The sequence below is a fragment of the Humulus lupulus genome, chromosome 1 (genome assembly GCF_963169125.1).
Source record: "Humulus lupulus chromosome 1, drHumLupu1.1, whole genome shotgun sequence".
NCBI classification, from domain to species: domain Eukaryota; kingdom Viridiplantae; phylum Streptophyta; class Magnoliopsida; order Rosales; family Cannabaceae; genus Humulus; species Humulus lupulus.
In genome coordinates this window covers 39,597,493-39,617,788 of record NC_084793.1, presented here as the reverse complement: position 1 = coordinate 39,617,788, position 20,296 = coordinate 39,597,493, and positions in this window count along the sequence as shown.

Here is a 20,296-nt window from a genome sequence, read left to right as displayed (position 1 = left end):
CTCTCACAAATATTACAAAACACTCACAAATTATGCATCAAAGAGTTCACTATTTCTCAAAGCCTTATAGACCTATTTATAGAGTCCATTTCGTGCTTATAAAGGCTGAGAATGAATCTCCTAATAAAGGCAAGAATATTTGAAGATATTCTTAATTGATGAATAATTGCCTTTATTAGAAGATGCTGATCCGACAGATACGAGTTTGGTGGAGACAGCTAATACCTGTGTCAAATCAAAATGATCAAGATAGAAATAACAATTAATGACATCAAAGATTCAGTTTCCTGAATTTTATAATCAGGAGCTGCACGAAAATTTGAAAGTCAAACTTTCCAGAAATGACTTTGAGTAAGTACTAAATATTTGCTTTAAATAAACAAGATATATCTTCCCTTTATAATCAAATTGTGATAATATAAAGTTAAATAAGGAATGTAAATATTCTGAAAATCACAATAAAAGGAAAACAAAAATTGATCTTTTAATTAAAAGATATTTCTATAAAATACGCCAATTTTAGGATTTACAGTTTTCATGTCTATTTTTAACTTTGTATATCCTTATGGATGACATTTCTAATGAATGAAAGTTAACTTAATTTCATTAAAAAAAAAATAGAATTAATTCCAATTGCAAATATATATATATATAAATTTAAAATTAGACCATTAAAAAAATCAGAATTAATATCCAATTTTATTAAATTTGGTTAAAAAAGAAGAATGAGACTTTCTACTTCGGTTTTTATGTATAAACTGAAGTAGAAAGTAGGGAATCTACATCAGTTTATACATAAAAAACGAAGTAGAAATGTTTATATAGGTCACACACTTAATTGTTCAAACATTTCTACTTCGCTTTTTATATATAAACCGAAGTAGAAATCCTACTTTCTACTTTGTTTTATACATAAAAAGCGAAGTAAAAAACCTTACTTTCTATTTCGGTTTATACATAAAAACCGAAGTAAAAAATCAATTTTCCACTTTGGTTTTCACCATCTTTTACTTTGCCCCGAACTACTTCAATTGCGAATTTATGCGAAAACCAAAGTAGTTCCACCTTAATAACTGAAATCATAACCCATTTTTCTTGTACTGGTAGAATTAACTAACAACAGAATAACGTAAAAAACAAAAAAACTTAGTGTTATTTTTCCTTTCATTATCGTATTTCTCTCATTCTGTCATTGATGAAACACTATGATATACTTACAAAGAAATATATTGTTTGTTAATTACATATGGTGAGTTATCATAATTCATTAAATATGTTTTAGTACTTTTAAATGTTTACAACCAATTAATAAGGATGTAACAATATTGAAAGTTACTTGATGACTATCCATAATTACATAAATATTAATATATATATATATATACATATATCTATATATAATTTTAAACAATTTACAAACGAGAGTCGAATCCTTTCATTAAGGATTCTATATGGTGGATTAAAAAAGATTTGTAATCCTTCCATCTTCTTCCTCTCACAATCCCCTATGGCAAATAAATTAAAAGAATATAATTTCCTTCAATTTAATCACCCTTTTTTTTAAACTCCTTCAAAATATATAGCGTCAAAGTGAGAAACTCATGTTATTATAGTAAATCACATAAAAAGGTTGATGAAACAATTATATTCATAAGAGTTAAAACGCACATTTGCAATAATATAATATATTTACCCATTAGTTGAAAAATATATTCTTAATCAGCTAGTACTGTTTTATTAATTGACTCTGTTTAATGACCGTATTTATACATCCTTGATAGTTTTAACGCTTCGAAAGTTCGATTTTTGTTTTATAAATATATATATATATATATATATATATTAGATAAGATTTGAGATACTAACTTTATTGGTTGATTAAATTAACTCATCAAAACTTCGCCTACAGGGTTTTTCCACAACGACACAGAAAAGCATTTATCAAGTTAGAGTCAAAAGTGATGATTGTAAATGTATACTGTGTGAGCGTAAACAAATTGTCACTCTGCATGTGTATACTGTCAAGTCAAACACTAGATACACATATATATATATATAAAACAAAATAAAATAAAAGTGGTGGTTGATTTCTTGCGTGGATGAGATGTCTTGACAACCTATGACCATGTCTTTATCTTTTTATATATATATATATATATGTATATGTATGTATATATATATATATGTAGACCGTCCCAGATTGTTGTTGGCTTAAATAAGAATTAATTTTCATCAACTTGGAATGAAGTTTTAATTTCTAAGCAAAATCAATCGTGAATTGAAATTTATTTCATCAGATTATTATTACATTTTATTTAATTTTGTCGGTATTTCAAATTAATGATCATATATTTAATTTGATCAATTAGTGTCATATCTGAATTATTATTTTTTCTATTTGTTTTTGGAAAACATATGCATCAAATTTCATATGAACTAAATATAATTATGCGGTCGCTTTCAAATCCATCATTTCAAATCAACTAATAATAATGTAATGCATTCACAAAAGAAAGAAAGACAAAGTTATAATCAAAGCATTTTGCCTGCTCGAGTAAGAACCTTCCCAGAGAAAAGCCTAGTCATCAAAACTTTTCTTGTCTCACTTTTTGTTACCATTTTAATTATTACATATATATATATGTGTGTGTGGATATGTATTAGCAAATTATATATCTTATCGATACTTAATTGATATAAGCAAATCATCCACTTCTTATTAGTTTGTCTAATCCAAAGCTAGCTATAGAAAAACAACTAATTATATATATATATATATCGATCTGCACATATATAAATATAGAATAAAGAATAATCCAATAATTTCTACTGGTTTCCTTTGTAGTGTAAACACGAACTAGCACTAGCTAGTGCACTAATAATTCATTTCATTGATTAATTTCAATACCTATTTATATATTTATAGCTTATCTAATCTGATGCTGAGTCTATATTAATTAATTGTTGCATCTACGTACTTAGTTTCAATTAAATTAGCTAGTGTCGCAAGAACATGGGCATTTTGATATATTTTTTAAAATATATATAATAGATAAAGATTTTAATGAGAGCCTATATACATATAAATTAATTGATTCAAGATCACTTTTATTTAAGTTTGTACGTTACTCGCTAAAAGGTTCCAACCAAACTTGTTGACTAATTTTCATCAGTTTATTATTACTTGCTACTAGTCTGTGTTTGGTACATGTGAAAGGAAATAGATTTTGTCAGATAATTAGGTTTGTTCAATTAATATATATATATATACATATATATATATATATAATCTGTGTTGCCGAAAGGGTTTCATAAAGTCTTAACTTTTTTTAAGAGAAAAATTGATTTATTATTTTTGTGGAATCATTAAGTCTAACTTGTGTATATTAAACACTTCAGTTGCCGGAAAGGTTCATTAGCTCTAATTAATAAATGTAATTAGATATACCAAATCTCTTAAATGTTGACATATCTAGCGGTTGGAGATTGGACCATTCATTTGAATTATTGTATTTAAATTAAGGTCTTTTACTTTATATTTTACTCTATATCTGTAATTCAAAAAACATGTCAATTTCATCATCGTAATTGATCACTTTAATATCTTAAAAAGAATGATAAACTTTTTTAGTTTCGATATATTAATTATCATTCTAACTTAGGCCTTACAAACTTATTATTAGCAAGAACTGTGTCAAGTCTTTAATGGAAGTCAAAACGGTAGTAACGAGGCAAAATAATTTAAGCATTTAAAGTAGGGATGACACCATTAACACTTATCACTATAATTCTATTACGCGTGCTCGATATCTATTAATTCTCTTTTTTGGAAATGAGAAACCGAGATAATATATAAAGGAAAATTATTAAATAGTGATTTTTTTTTCAATCAAAAGGTATAGGTACTATAATAATTTATGGCAAGTTTAAACTTTTTTTTAATGGAAAGTTTAAAAGAAATAAATGGAAAGAACATGTCTTAATATAAACAAATAGATATTATAGTATGTAGTATCATGTATTTATTTATTAATAAGTTTTACTAATTTTATTTTTAATAATGTTTATATGAATATAAATTTATACAATGTATATTTTAAATAAGAAATCAAAATAAAGTATCTTTCTCTATATTCTATGTACTCCTTTTTTTTTTTACTTTTCAAAAAAGAGAATGAAAAATAAAAAATATATACTCTTAAGATAGAAAATGGATGAAAATTTTATAATTTAGTAAACATATTGTAATATATATTTTTAATTTTAACTATATATGGTATTAATTTTTTTGTACATCCAATTAAGCAAAAAATGGTTAAAATATAATGTCACTTATTTGATTTTTTTTACAATCACTAATATAAAAGGAATATGTTTACATCAGTATTACTGATAAGAAAGTATGTATATTTCATCAGGGTATATTTATATTGTTAGGGAAATATCACATTATGCCTAATAATACCTACTAATGATTATATATGCCCGCTCTATTCTCAAAATTGTCATTTTGTAATTATTGGATCCAATTGCCCATTCTATTAACATCCTCAATTTCTTTCTCTAAATTGTATGTTCTACACATAAATTTTAAGATTTTACATGATCTAATCTTGTAAATCTCGAAAAAAATACAAAATTTTTTTTAAAAAAATAATCTGAAACGAACATTTGAGTGAAAAGATATGAATCTCCCAAAGTTTTCGTCAAATTTTAGCGCCGAGCATCGATTTTGCATCGTTTTAGTCAAAAATCAAGTTTTCATGATTGCATCACAAGAGCATTGAAACGGTATCGATTTTGCATTAAAAAGTATCGTTTTGGCAAAAAAAATCAAGTTTTCATGATTAGATCGCAAGAGCATCGAAACAGTATCGATTTTGCATCGAAAAAGCATTGTTTTGGCCAAAAATCAAGTTTTCATGATTGTATCGCAAGAGCATCTATTTTGCATCGAAAAAATATCATTTTGGCCAAAAATCAAGATTTCATGATTGTGTCGCAAGAGCATCGATTTTGCTTCGTTTGATTTTTGGCCAAAACAATATTTTTTTCGATGCAAAATCGATGCTATTTCGATGCTCTTGCAAAACAATCATGAAATCTTGATTTTTGGCCAAAATGATATTTTTTCAATGCAAAATCGATGCTCTTGCGATACAATCACGAAAACTTGATTTTTGGACAAAACAATATTTTTTCGATGCAAAATCGATGTTGTTTCGATACTCTTGCAATCCAATCATGAAAACTTGATTTTTTTTTTTTGCCAAAACGATATTTTTTTGATGTAAAATCGATGTCAAATCGATCGATACAAAATCGATGTTGTTTTGATGCTCTTGCAATGCAATCATGAAAACTTGATTTTTGGCCAACGATGCAAAATCGATACTCCACGCTGAAATTTGACGAAAACTTTAGAAGTTCATATATTTTCACTCAAATGTTCGTTTCAGATTTTTTTTTTTTTTTACTTTTGGTATTTTTTTCGAAATCTACAAGATTAAATCAATCATGTAAAATGTTAAAATTTATATATAGAATATACAATTTAGAGAGGGAAATAGAAAATGATAATGGGAGGAATAATTGGATCCAATAATTACAAAATAACATATTTTGGAGATAGATAGTTATGCAGCATATATAATAATTAATTAGTAGGTATTATTATGAATTGATATTTGCTTATTGGTTATATGGTATCAAATCACCGCCACAAGGGACAAGTAGTATATATAGAAAATGCATTTATGGTTTCCAATACTATATTATAATTATTAGATGATATCATAGTCTCAAACAAGTTAGCTTTGAATGAAAAGCCTTATTCGTAGTGTTAAGACTATATACTTGTAGAATGACATCATCATGAGATGCATTATATTGGTTTGACATTCATGAATGAAATAATATTGCATCATATAGCCATTTTTAAAGGGCACAGTATTCCATAATATAAGTGAGTTCTCCATTAACGAAAGCCATCGATGGAGCAACGTCCGGATTGGTGGCCAGAGAGGATGAGTATCTGCCTCGTCCAATCAAGGGTCACCTTGTTAGTATCTAGTGATCTCTTTCTAATCATACCAATACAAAACCCATCACTACACATGAATTATAGTTTCAAGTTCATATACATTATATATATATGATATATATATATATCATTGAGAGAGTACAGGACATGATGTGAAAACTGGCCCCAATTCAAACGCTGTGGCAACAATGTAACACTGTTCTTGCATCATCAAACGCGAAAAATTATATATGTGTGGAGTTGTTCAAAATTGTTATTAATAATTTGTTTTCGGCAGGTATATGTATGTTGAAACAAAAGAAATAAGGCCCACTCGAAGAGAATATATATGATTATATACATAGAGGCAAGCAAAATGAAGCCAAGATCAGCTGCAGAGAATTCAAATATACCTGAAAAGGACATATATATTGGAGCTCGTTTCGGGGTCATCATGACCACATTATATACATTTACATATATATATTTTTCTTATATGTGTGTCTGGAGATCGGTGAGAGTAATAATTAAGTATATATGAACCAACCATAAGGCTGTATATACATCGATCGACCCCAAACATTGTGGCTCCAATTAGTTGAATTTTTTTAGAATAGTGGAATTTGCAAAAAGGTTTGATTGATATAGATATAAATATATAAAAAGTGGTTTGTGAGAGGAAATATGTGGTAAAATTTCCATCCTTTCTATTTGTGGCTGTTCTAACATGCAGGTAAAATATCAGCGATTGGTACCAAAATCCATGTTATACTTTTGGGTTAGAAAACAAAATAATTGTACATATATTCTGCTCATCGATCTGTCATCAAAACATTATCCACATAGGTATCCTGACTCAAAAGCATATGTAACATTGGGTAGTGTTGGAACTTGGAAGACCAATATATATATATATATATATATATAAATATATATGTATAAATATATATGTATATATATTAGATATAAATAACGTGTAATATGCACATTTGTTTAGTTTTATTTATAGAATTTATTAATTATTTTTATTAAATTTATATTAATGTCATATAAATTTTGAAATAAATATCCTATTTTAATTAAATAATTTATTTATTTTTGTTTAAGTTTATGTTTGTTTAGTTTTTGAATTTGGAAGTGACAACAAGAAATTATATATTATATATTTAACGTAATATTATATATTATACTTTGATTTTAAATTTAAGTTTCTTGTTAGTTTTTTTTTTTTTTTTAAATAATAATTTGTTGCTAATTCACAGTAGATTATATTATATATTTAATATGATATTATTCTAATAAGTGAGTTTAAGTTTAAGTTTAATTAAATTTTATTTAAGTTATAATGATTTTATTGTTTTTAAATAATTATTATTGTAAAATATCTCAAATATATCATATTTTAATTTGTTTAATTATTTATTATTTTAAAATAATTATCATTGTAAAATATCTGAAAAATATCTTATTTTAATATGTTTAATTATTTATTATTATTAAGTAATTATCATTGTAAAATATCTCAAAAATATCATATTTTGATTTTTTTAATTATTTATTTTATTTTATTTAAGTTTAAGTGTTTACAAACTACCATTAAATAAAAGAATATTCCATTAAAGTTAACATTAAAAAAAATAAAAAATGGTTAAAACCAAGAATTTCCGTTATCTACACACTTATTATATAGAAGAGATATATGAATATTTATATGTCCATATAGGCTATTAATTAGAGCCTATTTAATTTGGCTCTAATATCCTATGCATATATTATAATTTTGTTTTGGTTTGTGATATTTTAATTATGCTTAATATTGGATTAGAGAGCAAGAGATGATAAGCTAGATAACATCTATATGTGCATATATATGATTCAATTAATGGATAACAAGAACAAAATAAAACACTTCCACTTATTCCAAATATTGTTCTTATATATTTTCTTTTATCTAGTTGTTATTAGATAAATATAGGAATAAATATCGGGTTTTGATGATTATTTTATTTGAGTTCTTAATAGTAAAGCAGCTGATTATTGCCAATACTATGTTTTATTTGCACAACACAAGAAATAACAAATTGTTAATTTGTGACCTCACACTAATTTTTATTTCTTACTCCAATACATATTGATATATTAAAAAAAATCAATGTTATTATATATAATAATTACTAAGATAATTTTGCAATTAGTTTGAACACTAAAATTGTGGAATTAAATATATTCATTTATAAAGATGATAATAAAATCTATATTAATTGCAATGCAAATTTTGGCATATGCTAGATTTTAATTCGGTGCCATACTTTAGCACAAAATAATAAGTAACATATTACAAATTTAGAAAAAATATATTTATATATAACATTTTATTGGAGGAATATTTTTTAGTGATATGCTTGATCATATATTAATTAGCACAGTGATTTATTATTGCATTTGGAATGCTTTATGAAAACTAATGAAAACTAATACTGGAGAATGACTACTATAATGGTTTCTAAGTTTAATTATTTGCTTTTATTGTCTGATTCTATCTTACGCTACTTTGCTAATAATGTTATTATTAGTGGCAACAATACGTATTCGCCACTCATATCATATTGAATAAAAAAATTTATTTGAAATATTATTAGCAGAGAAAGTTCTAATATTAGCTAGAGATGGTAATATCTCCCCTAATAAATTAAAAAATACCCAGAAAAAAAAAACGTGGAATTTTCCCACTTAGATTTTATATAGGACTATTAGCGGCGACACGTCGCCGTTAATAGTTGCCACATCATTTATTTTAAACATATATACCCAACGCGACTGCACCATCTTCTTCATTTCCCCAATTCGAAATCTAAGCCCCATTCTTTCGTCTCCTACGTTAGCCTCTCAGAAAACTCCATTCTGACCCCCCTATCTTCAATTCTAAGCCTAAAAACGTGTTCCCCGACCCTTTTCTCTCACTTACCCCATTTTTTTTCTCTCTCAACTCAAATCTCAGCCGACCGCCTCCACCGCACCTCCACTCACCCTCCACCAACACCACCACCACCATATATATATAGAAGCACATATATTTATATATGTTTTTTTTGTGTGTGTGTGTTTTTTTTTCATTTTTATTTAATTTTGATTTTTTTCTGTTTTTATTTAATTTAGATTTCTGTTTTTATTTATTTTATTTTTATGTTGTTATATGTGTGTATATATAAATATATGTGTGTCGTGTATTTATATATGTATGACGTGTATATATATATATCTTCTATATAAAAAGTGTGTAGATAACGAAAATTCTTGATTTTAACGGTTTTTTTTCTTAACTTTAATGTAATATTCTAAATATCTAACGGAATATTACCTTTAAAACTAATTAAAAATATATATTTATTAATAATATTCATAGAAATTCAAATATTATTAATATCATTATTATAATAATATGTAATATAAGATGACATATATAATAATTATATTAATATAAATTCAAATGATATAAAATATTATTATAATAATAATATATAATCCTAATTTGTTACTAATTATATTAATATGAATTCAAATATTATTATAATAATAATATATAATACATAATCTTAATTTTATTAAAAAAATTAACATTTATTTTTAAAGAGGTTATCATATTATATATATATTTTAAAATCATAAAGAATGTTTTTGTTTAATTTTTCATTTAATATGTTTATGTCATTCTTTTACATATAATATTATTTATTTATTTGAAATTTATATGACACTGATACAAATTTAATAAAAATAATTAATAAATTTTATAAATAAAATTAAGCAAATGTTCATTGCACTTTGTTTGTATCTAGTATATATGTGTGTGTATGTCGTGTGTGTATATATATATATATATGTGTGTGTGTTATTTATATTACTAACTTTAAGTGTTTTTTATATGTGCTATATATTTTTTTTTATTTTACTAACTTTGTTTTCTTTTTAGGAGAAAATAAATTGGTAGAATTGTTGGAGCTCTTTCTTTTGGATCCCTTTATTAATTGGTATGTGTTATATGCTTTTATGTTTATTGATAAATTTGTTGCTACATATTGTATGCTACGATGATTACGGAAGGTTATGAACTTGTATGTATTAGTGAAGTAGATTCTGGAAAAAAATTTGTGTGCTGTGGAAATATAAGGAAGAAACTTATTGTGTGTTGTTTGAATTGTGTTTTTTTTAACTCCTTACGTATGGCTAGGTCATTATTATAGGGGAGATGCTGCCCAATTATTTTTGTAGATTTATCTTTAATTTATAATATTTAAATTGTCTGGCTCGGTGGTCGCGGTTAGGGGTCGAGGTCGTGGTTAGGGATCGTAGTTCAGGGTTGGGGTCGAGGTTGGGGGTTGGGGTCGGGGTCGAGGGTCGAGATCGTACTGGTTAGGGGTCAAGGTCGGTGTTGGGTTCAGGGTCGAGGGTGGTGGTTAGGGGTCGGGGTCGGAATAGGGTCGGGGATAATATCTGACTTTATAAATTATCATAAGAAATGATAAAACGACATAATAGAGTTAGGAGAAATCATTATAACACTAATTGTAAAAAAAAAAAATTAATTTTAATTTATCATTATTTAATTAAAAAATTATATAAATATTTAGAATCAACCATTATCATAAAAATTAGTAATAAACATAATAATAAATAAAATTATTACTAAGGATGATAATTTAAAAGCAATTAATTAATAATATAATAACTAGTTTTTAATTAATTGATTGATTATCTTAATAACATCATAATAAATGTTAAAATAGTTTATCAAAATCTATAAATGTTAAAAAAATTTAAAATAACATGATAAATAAAAATTATTAATTAATAAGATAATTAAATAATCAAATATTAATTTAATAATCAAATAATTTCTAAATAATTAAATAATAATTATTATAATATGAATTAAATAAAACTAAACTCGAATAAGTGTTAGGAATAGTGTCCTAAAAGCATTTGTATTGGACAATGTTTTTAATTGAAATAAATAAATGGATTGAATTGTTATGCATATATTTTATGTCCTATATTATTCTGTATAATTTTATGTAAATATCATAAAATTCTCAAGTTCATCTATGTGGTCTCAATCTCATATTGGTATGAGAGGATCGTGATTGAGATAACGAACTTAAAACAGTTCGCAGTAAAATAAATATGGAATCTTTAGATTAAATAATGTTAGTACTGTTCACTAGTATTATGAATACATGTGACCTAGATCTGGGTTACTAGTGTAGTATGACATTTTAGTGGAGGTACTTTATATATTGAGAATATATAGAACTTGTAATGCCCCACGTCACTATGATTGCTTCCTGGAATGACGACTGGCCCTGCAAACCAACACGAGTCTTTCTAGCGTGTTTTGTCCTCACTCGCACGCTTCGTGGGAAAACTTCCCAAGAGGTCACCCATCATGAGACTACTCCAGGTCAAGCACACTTAACTTTGGAGTTCTCAAGTGATGGGCTACCGAAAAGAAGCTGCATCTTGTTGGCATAGGTAGTACCCATCAATCCATTTAAGCCCACTTCAAGTGTGTAGTCACATACCTACATAGTCTTAGAATCATCACACTTGACCTTCCCCAAACGATGTGGGAATACACAACTTTTACCCGGTCTTTCCCCCTGCGAATCACGGAATTCTGACTATCACAATCACCACCCCTTAGGGGTTCGACGTCCCAGTCGGCCACACTTCTGGCTGGGTCAAGACTCTGATACCATTTGTAACGCCCCACGTCACTATGGTTGCTTCTTGGAATAACGACTGGCCCTGCAATCAAACACTAGTATTTCTGGCGTGCTTTTTCCTCACTCGCACACTTACTTGGAAAACTTCTTAGGATGTCACCCATCATGAGACTTCTTCAGGTCAAGCACGCTTAACTTTAGAGTTCTCAAGTGATGGGCTACCGAAAAGAAGATACATCTTGTTGGCATAGATAGTACCCATCAATCCATTTAAGACATCTTCAACTGTGTAGTCTCATACCTACACAGTCTTAGAATCATCACACTTGACCTTCCCCAGACGATGTAGGATTGCACTGTTTTTACCCGGTCTTTCCCCCTACGGATCACGGGATTCTGACTGTCACAGAATTGGTCAACATGTGTTAATTAATACTTAAATAAATATAATTTCATAATATTAATTAAACACATCAATCGATGATCATATACAAGCTAATCTTAAACCTGAGGTTGCTATGAACTCCAATATATGTCATTTGAATCTTTTGATTCATGTGTTAGGCCTTGTCAAAATGGTCAGGCTAAAAACTATTGTTTTGGGGATTCGATGATATATATGGCTGGGGATATGGAATCTATACATTCTTATAGAATGAATAATGGAATCTATACATAGTAAACAGATACGGAATCTATACATTCTTATAGAATGAATAATGGTTCCCGATTAGGTTGACTTTTGGAACTGAAAGATTATTGACATCAAATTCATAAACATGTTATGAATTAACCTTCACTAGTAAAGTCAATGGTACTCTAGGAAACAAGAAATAACTAAAAGGGTAAAACGGTAATTGTATTTCCACTTAATTATGAACTATTAATATAGGATTAATTTGTATGTAATGATTATATCAATTGACACTTTATGGTTACAATAAAGTACTCAATAAATATATGTCTCGTGATGGGTAGAATGCAATCTCATATTTTTAGGGGAATAATCATGAGATTAATAAATTATGATTATTGGATTAAAAAGATTTGATCAATAATCTAAATTTATTGGAGCTTTGAATTATAGGTCCATAGGTCTCCAATACTGCTCTATCAACACTATTCAAGGAAAGAGTTGATACAATGATGAAAATGAAAAAGGCTATTTGAGAGCAAATTCGTTCTTCAGGACAAATGTATAATTATATGATAATTGAGATTGAATAACTAAGTACTGTAATTTTGAATGATTAAGTGAAATTAATTAAATTAATTTATACACTAAATTTTGAAATATATATATAAAGAAGAATTTATTTTTGAAATCAATTAATTATTTTATTTAGTGGGAATAAATAAATATGGTAAGACAAAATAGTTTAAATTATTATATTAATTTAATAAATAATAATGTGATAACAATGAATTCAAATTTGAATTTTGGTTGTCATCTTCTTTTCCTTAAAAAGATGATATCTTAGTTATTTTAATTTAATTTATTTAATTAAATAAAAGTTGAAAAATCATATCTCACGGATTAGGGGAGTGCTACCCGCATGGAGCAGTCTCACGATTGCACCATGCGTGTACCACTACTGACTTAGTCAATTTTTTGGATTTTTTTTAATAAATTAATAAATCAATTATATAAGGAAAAGTTTGACTTTGTCTTAATTGGTTTTTACCATTATTATTATTATTATTATTATTATTATTATTATTATTATATACAACTATTCTATATAAGAATAGTAGTCTATTCTTGATAAATGGTTAATGAAATTAACAATTCATTTTTTTTCCTCACACTCAAATCAAGAGAAAGAAAAATAAGATTTTCTCTCTAGCCTAAAATCCAAGATCTCATGAATTGAGAACATCTTGTGATTCAGAAAATCACTCATTGTTCTCTATGTGCCCACACACATCTTGAGGTATAGAGAATGTCTTGGAAGATCGTGGTTTGAGTATTCAAAGCAAGGATAGAAAGTTCGTTGTTTTTTCGAAAATATTCAAGAACACTTGATAGGCTACGAGATGTAGGTCCTTTAATCTTGGTTTTATACATATATATTTTTATATATATATTGTTTGTTGATTAACATATTTCATATTGATGGATCCGCATATAAAAGAGTTTATATGAAAAATTTTGTTATACACTACAAGAAAAAATGATTTTAATAACACCGAAAATGTGTTATCAAAACATACGATAACACTTTCTGATGTGTTAAGACCGACTATGTTATCGTAGGTCATGGTATTTTACATAACACTTTATCAGTGTTATACAGATGTGTTATTGTACTGTCAACGATAGCACAATTTCTGTGTTATTTTAATATATAGATAAGTGTTGAATTATGTTATTTATAGTCGATTATATAACACTTTTTTTGTGTTATACTACACTTTAGTATAACACTTTTTTGTGTTATACTACACTTTAGTATAACACATATGTTATATTAGCACAGAGAAACATAATCTTTTTTTACTTACACAAAACTAGGAAAACAAATATGAAAGTTGAAGCCAAATAAGGTAACATAAATAGATTTTTATTAATTACTTAAATGTAATTACAATATTTAGTCTACTAGTCTAGGCTTAAGAAATCATATTACAACATAATTTATGCCCAATTCAGATTCCTTTATCACTAAATACAAAATAAGAAATGTATACAAAAATTAGTGAGATACATTCTTCCATTCTAAAGGCCTCAACTATAAATGTTGTCAAGAATTGCTCCAAAGAAATCATCTCAATATACCTGCACATTGTAAAAAAAAAGTCCTTTTATTATTAAGAACATAAGACTTAAGCTAGTTTCCACCTGTAAGCATATAAAGTTTAAATTAAATTTGTAATAACTCCAAAACTTGACAAAACAGCAAGGTATAGCAAGATGTACTACCATACAAAACAATGACTGAAGCAACAAAACATGCAAGTTAAAACAAGGCTTGTGAAATGTATCAAGATAACAAATATATCTATAAGAGCAACACAGACAAACATCAACATTTAGAAATGGTCAGAGAGGGAGAGAGAGAATGAAAGAAAGGACCTATAACAACTGTTATGCTTGCAATGATCACTACTAAGATACCAAAATGAATTAAAAAAAATCTGAAGCTTGAGAAGATGAGATTTTCAGATAACCAATACTAGACTAGTTAGAATCTCACATCCATTACTGGAGGAAGAAACCTAAATAATTAAATAATTAATAAGAAACTAAGATATACCATAAACAACATGACACAGGCATTATTTGAAGAAAAAATTGCTCATGAAACATTACCCATGGCTGGCTATAACAACAGGCATATTCATATAACAACAGAAGAAAAAGAAATCCCAGACCAGATGCAATATTCATATATTTCATAAAATTATGCATAAAACAATATGAATCTACTTTCTCTAGTATAAGTATAGCTGTAATATCACAAAGATATCTTTCAAGTATAGCTGTAACAAATGACTCTGTGCATGAATATTAATGCTTTCTTTAGTTTCTTCTTCTTTAGACTATAAGTATCTAACTTTAAAATGTTTCTATATCTTGGTTCCCATAGGTATCATGTCCAGCTAGTAGAGAGAAATGTTTGCTCTTCTAATGAGTTAGCCATTTACTTAAAGATTATCTAAGTTAATTATGTTTGATCATCCAGAAATAGTCTTGTACATTTTTGTGACAGTAGAGTATAAATGTTTTTTTGTTTTATTCAACCTTTTTCAGTTTGTTTATTGAGAAAGGACAATAGTTATTATTACAGCTTCTGGATAGTTAAAAGCCTCACCTTCTCTAGTACTAGTCAAACACAAAATAATGACAGAGTAAAGAAATTTTTGAACTTTTCTATCTTAAAGTTTACAGTATATGAACTAGTTACCCATTGGAATAAAATTAGTGCAAGTAAAATATATCAGAGAGAGCATAGTTACCAATGTCTCTTTTATTCCACAGCTAAACTCTCAACAGAAATTTAAAAGAATAAATGACAAACACGAGATCACTTCACATGAGTATATGTAGAAAGCATAAGCTTAGATATGACCACGAACTATGACTTTAGATCATTAAGAGAACATGTAAACAAAACCAGAGAACTATATAAATGATATTAGAATGTCAAACTAGGAATGCATTGCAAGAGAAGGGACGCTTATAGATTACCCCTAACAATGTGACCAAGATACGAGCTCCACTGCATCCTAATGGGTGTCCCAATGATACAGCCCCACCATGTACGTTAAGGCTTTCCTGAGATATTTGGAAATTGGAAGAGTAAAAAAATGTAGATAAGGATAGTGACAAAATGGAGCAAAGCTGAAATGCATTGTGGACAGATGAATGACTATACAAATTGCAGAAAATGGAAGAGTGATCACATTTAAAATAGCATACATTTCAGACTTAAGAGTAAATCAACTTGAAAGAAATCATCTAGTTTTCTCCAAACTCACAGGATTAAGACCAAGCAGCTTTTGATTGGCTAGAGCTACAACCTAGAGAGAAGAAGGACAAATATAAATGAATGAAAAAAAATGCTTAATAAATCAAGAACAGTATAGGGATTACAAGTACTAAAATCTAACAGAAAACGCTTCATTTATTTCATAGTTATCAATCTGAGAAGCATCTAAACCAGCATTTGAAATAGCTTTTGGTATCACAAGGGCTGGAGCAGTTGTAAACTCACAAGTTAGAGCTGAAGCTCCCATATTCAGTGAGAAAAGAATATAGGGACAATAAATAAAGGTTTTGGAGCTGTGCTATCAATTAGAAAGTTGTAATACTTCAAGTTCAGACTAATGAACGCAAGAAAAATAAGTTTGTACACAATTGACGTCCATCTAAAACATAGTTATGTAAAGACTTGAACAATATGCAACTTCAGAATGGCTAAACAAAATACAATTTCAGGATTTAACATAGCCCTTCCTTAGTACATAAAAAGTTAATAAAAGCTTGAGCAGATGCTTCTCAGCGTCCTAGATGCTATCAATCTCATTTCACAAGATATCCACATCTCAGGGTATCTGATTATTCTAGCAAAAATCATCATATTAATTCGTCAGTAAAGAAAAATATAGTAACTTATCAATGATGAAGATGAAGATCCATTACATAACTTGAAAAAGGAAAAATTATCATGAACTTGAAGGTATTAATATGTTGCCAATGATTCCTAATTTAGAGGCAAAATTATTTTTTACAAACTGAGAACCAACCAAAAACCAGACCAAAATTAAGATCTCAATCACGACTTTCAAAAAAAAATTAAAAATGGTAGCAAAAGTACGTAGCATCCTTTTTAGTATTCATAATAGAAGTACTTAACACATTTGGCCATATTATATATATGTAGTGTAGTTTCATCATAACCCAAAATTATCTACCAGTGCTGATAGATAATTATCCAAAAGAGAAAAGGCAACTTTTAAGCTATTGTTTGCAAAGTGTCAATAAGGACAACACAAGAATTCACCATTTGTATCGGCTAAATCCAAAGAATAACAAAGAAAACTAGAGAAAATATATAGAACAAGAAAAGATTCAAAAGAGTACAAGCAATACATCAAGTTTCACACATTATCTATTATCTCCCCAAAGCTTATCGCAATAAAACAATAAACAAAGTTTGAATTTGCAAAAGAGCCATAAAACTAGTTTCTTATATACATATATAGACAACAAGCATATTAAAATAATAGTCAGCAACACAAAAATTACGATAGCAAGCATATAAAGATATAGCAAACATATTAAACTAGTTTCAGCAAGCAAAACAAGCCAATGCAGAATTTGGCACAAATTATTTAATAGATTTAAATAACAGTAGAAAAACTAAAAAACAGCACAGATAACTATAGAGCCTAATATGCTCCATAGAGCCTATCATTTAACCCTATGTATTATGCAAAAGAACAAGAAAAAATCTAACTTGTGAGATGACACATTTAACAAAGCAAGTCACCCATAATAAAATATTTATAATAGAATAAAACATAAAGAACAATAGAACGAATTGCAACTTTTATTAGGAGACAATAGCTTCAACACAAAATTTCCTTCAAACCATTGCATGGAGCCTTATAAAGACTGAGCAAAAGGAAAAGAGACAGAGAAAAAAAAGCGGGATAAGTCTTCCAAAAATAAGATAGTAACTTAACATACAAATAAGAGCAAAAATAAGACACTTGAAACATATTTATTAAGTGCAGTACAAATAAGAGCAAAAATGAAGGAAGCTATTCTAAAATACTGAGGAAAATTACCTATTGTTTGAGCCATTCATTGTAAAGTTGTTGCCAACCAAGTTACTGCCCAAAAAAAATGACAGCTTTTTTTAGACAGAAAGAGTTAACCAAATGTACCAGTGAGTTTCTTAATTAACTTACAATTTTTGTAACTGTTGGAGCTCTCCATTATTCGATGGAATTGTACCAGTGATATTGTTGTTCCTAAGTACTCTGCAGGTTTTTTTTAATAGTTGTTAGATTATATCTCAAAGCAAAACAGCACAGAAGAAAAAAGATATGTTTGAATTTGAATGATTTATTAGAAAGGGTGTAATAATGTGTTGAAACCATGTTACTTACAAGGTACTTAGAGACTTCATATCCTTGATAAATGCAAGAGAAGAACTTACATTAAATATTTCACTTAACCGCGTATAGATAATTCAAGAAACAGAACCAAAGTTATATATATATATAATATAATATTATTTCCTCTCAACAATGCAAGAATAAGCAACAAGTTTTGCTATTCTATTGATATCAATCAGTTTTTCAATTTCTCCTTGTTTCAATATTAATTTGGCCTGTTCAATTCATAATTAACAATTATTAAATTCAGTTCAATTACATGTGCTAAAATATTTTGTTACCAAGACTAAACAAAGTCTAACACCAAGAGAAAACTCCAATATTAGACATTTACCAAAAAAATATGGCAAATTAGTAATATAATAAATCAAGTGGCAACTTTTTCATTGTATAATCATAAGGAAAAAATGGGACTTTCTTTCATTACCCAAGTGTGTAAGCTCTGGTGAGAACCATCTTTAATATATCTCTAGTGTTTACTTGTATCACAGCAACACCACCGAAAAAATTTGTAAGATAAAATACAAATAAATTAAGCTAAAACCACTCACACAATATCAATAGCCAAGAACAAGAAAATTACAACTAATCGACTAACAGAGAATAAAATTTAGTCAACTTAAAACTAACAAATACAACTACTGTTATTGAAACTTCATCTCCTATTGGAGACTGTTAAAGACAAACCAATTATATTATGTCATAATATAGAACAATATATTAAGATACAGAATCAAAGAAAGAACCTTTACTATCTAACTGATATTACTGACATCAGTAATTACAAAGTCTAATAACATATAACTATTGAGACAATTTATTTAATGAGAGTTACTGAAAAGTTATTACTAACCAGCCCTTGTTCCTATTGATTCCATATCAGAATAATAAACATTATAATAGACATTACAAAGAAAGAAAATAAGTTGGGAAATCTTGTTCTCCCAAACAAAAGAAAGGAAAAAGAAAAGAAAAGAAAATTCAATTTGGTCCATGATTTGAACCAAATAAAAGCTCCTAGAAAAAGCCAATATTAATATCGATTGATTATGATAATACTAAAAATAATAATCAAATCAACCTCCAAACTTTCTCTTCTCTAATGGACAAAAACAACATGATCAATTGTTTTCTGGGGAGCAGTATATATTGTCTCAGTTTTTTAAAAATCAAAAAAAAAATTGTACACTTCTCTTTCAAAATTAGACATGTGAGCTTCTTTTTGTTCCCCTTTTAATTAAAATTCAAGAACTACAGTTTCAAGCAGATCAACATAGTTATATTGCACTACTAGAACAATTAATAGGCCAGGAATGGACATAGCATTTGCACCAAGTACTTTTAATCCAAAGTCAACATGTGGCTGCAAAAAACATTAGAGACAATAATGAAAGAAGAAAATACATATTTTTTTTTAAGAGAAGACCTAAAAGAGTGCCACAAATATAAATAAGTAAACAAATAAATAAGAGTGCCATCAAATTATAGAACTCAAAACTGATTCTGTATATCCAACCTCTCCTCGAATGATTAGTTGCAGTGAGAAATAACTAGACTCATAATAGAAAGAGGCCATATGAATCACAATACTGATATGAAAATTTACCAAGAGGATTTTTATACTTCAAGAATTCAACAACTGAGCCCCAAAATTTAGTCTAATGTATCATCAGAGACAGCTTAATAAAAATTTATATATTTATATATATTACATCAAAACAGATATACATGCTTAATAACTTCAATTTAGCATCAAGATGACATGATTTTATGGCAAATATAAATCAGAGACGTAAATATGACATGATTTTATAAATTCGATCAAGCACAGAACCATCTACACTGACAATAACCATTTCCTGCCCAATGACAATTACATGAAATTTTGAATAAGATGTACATTACCGAAAATAAGATTGCA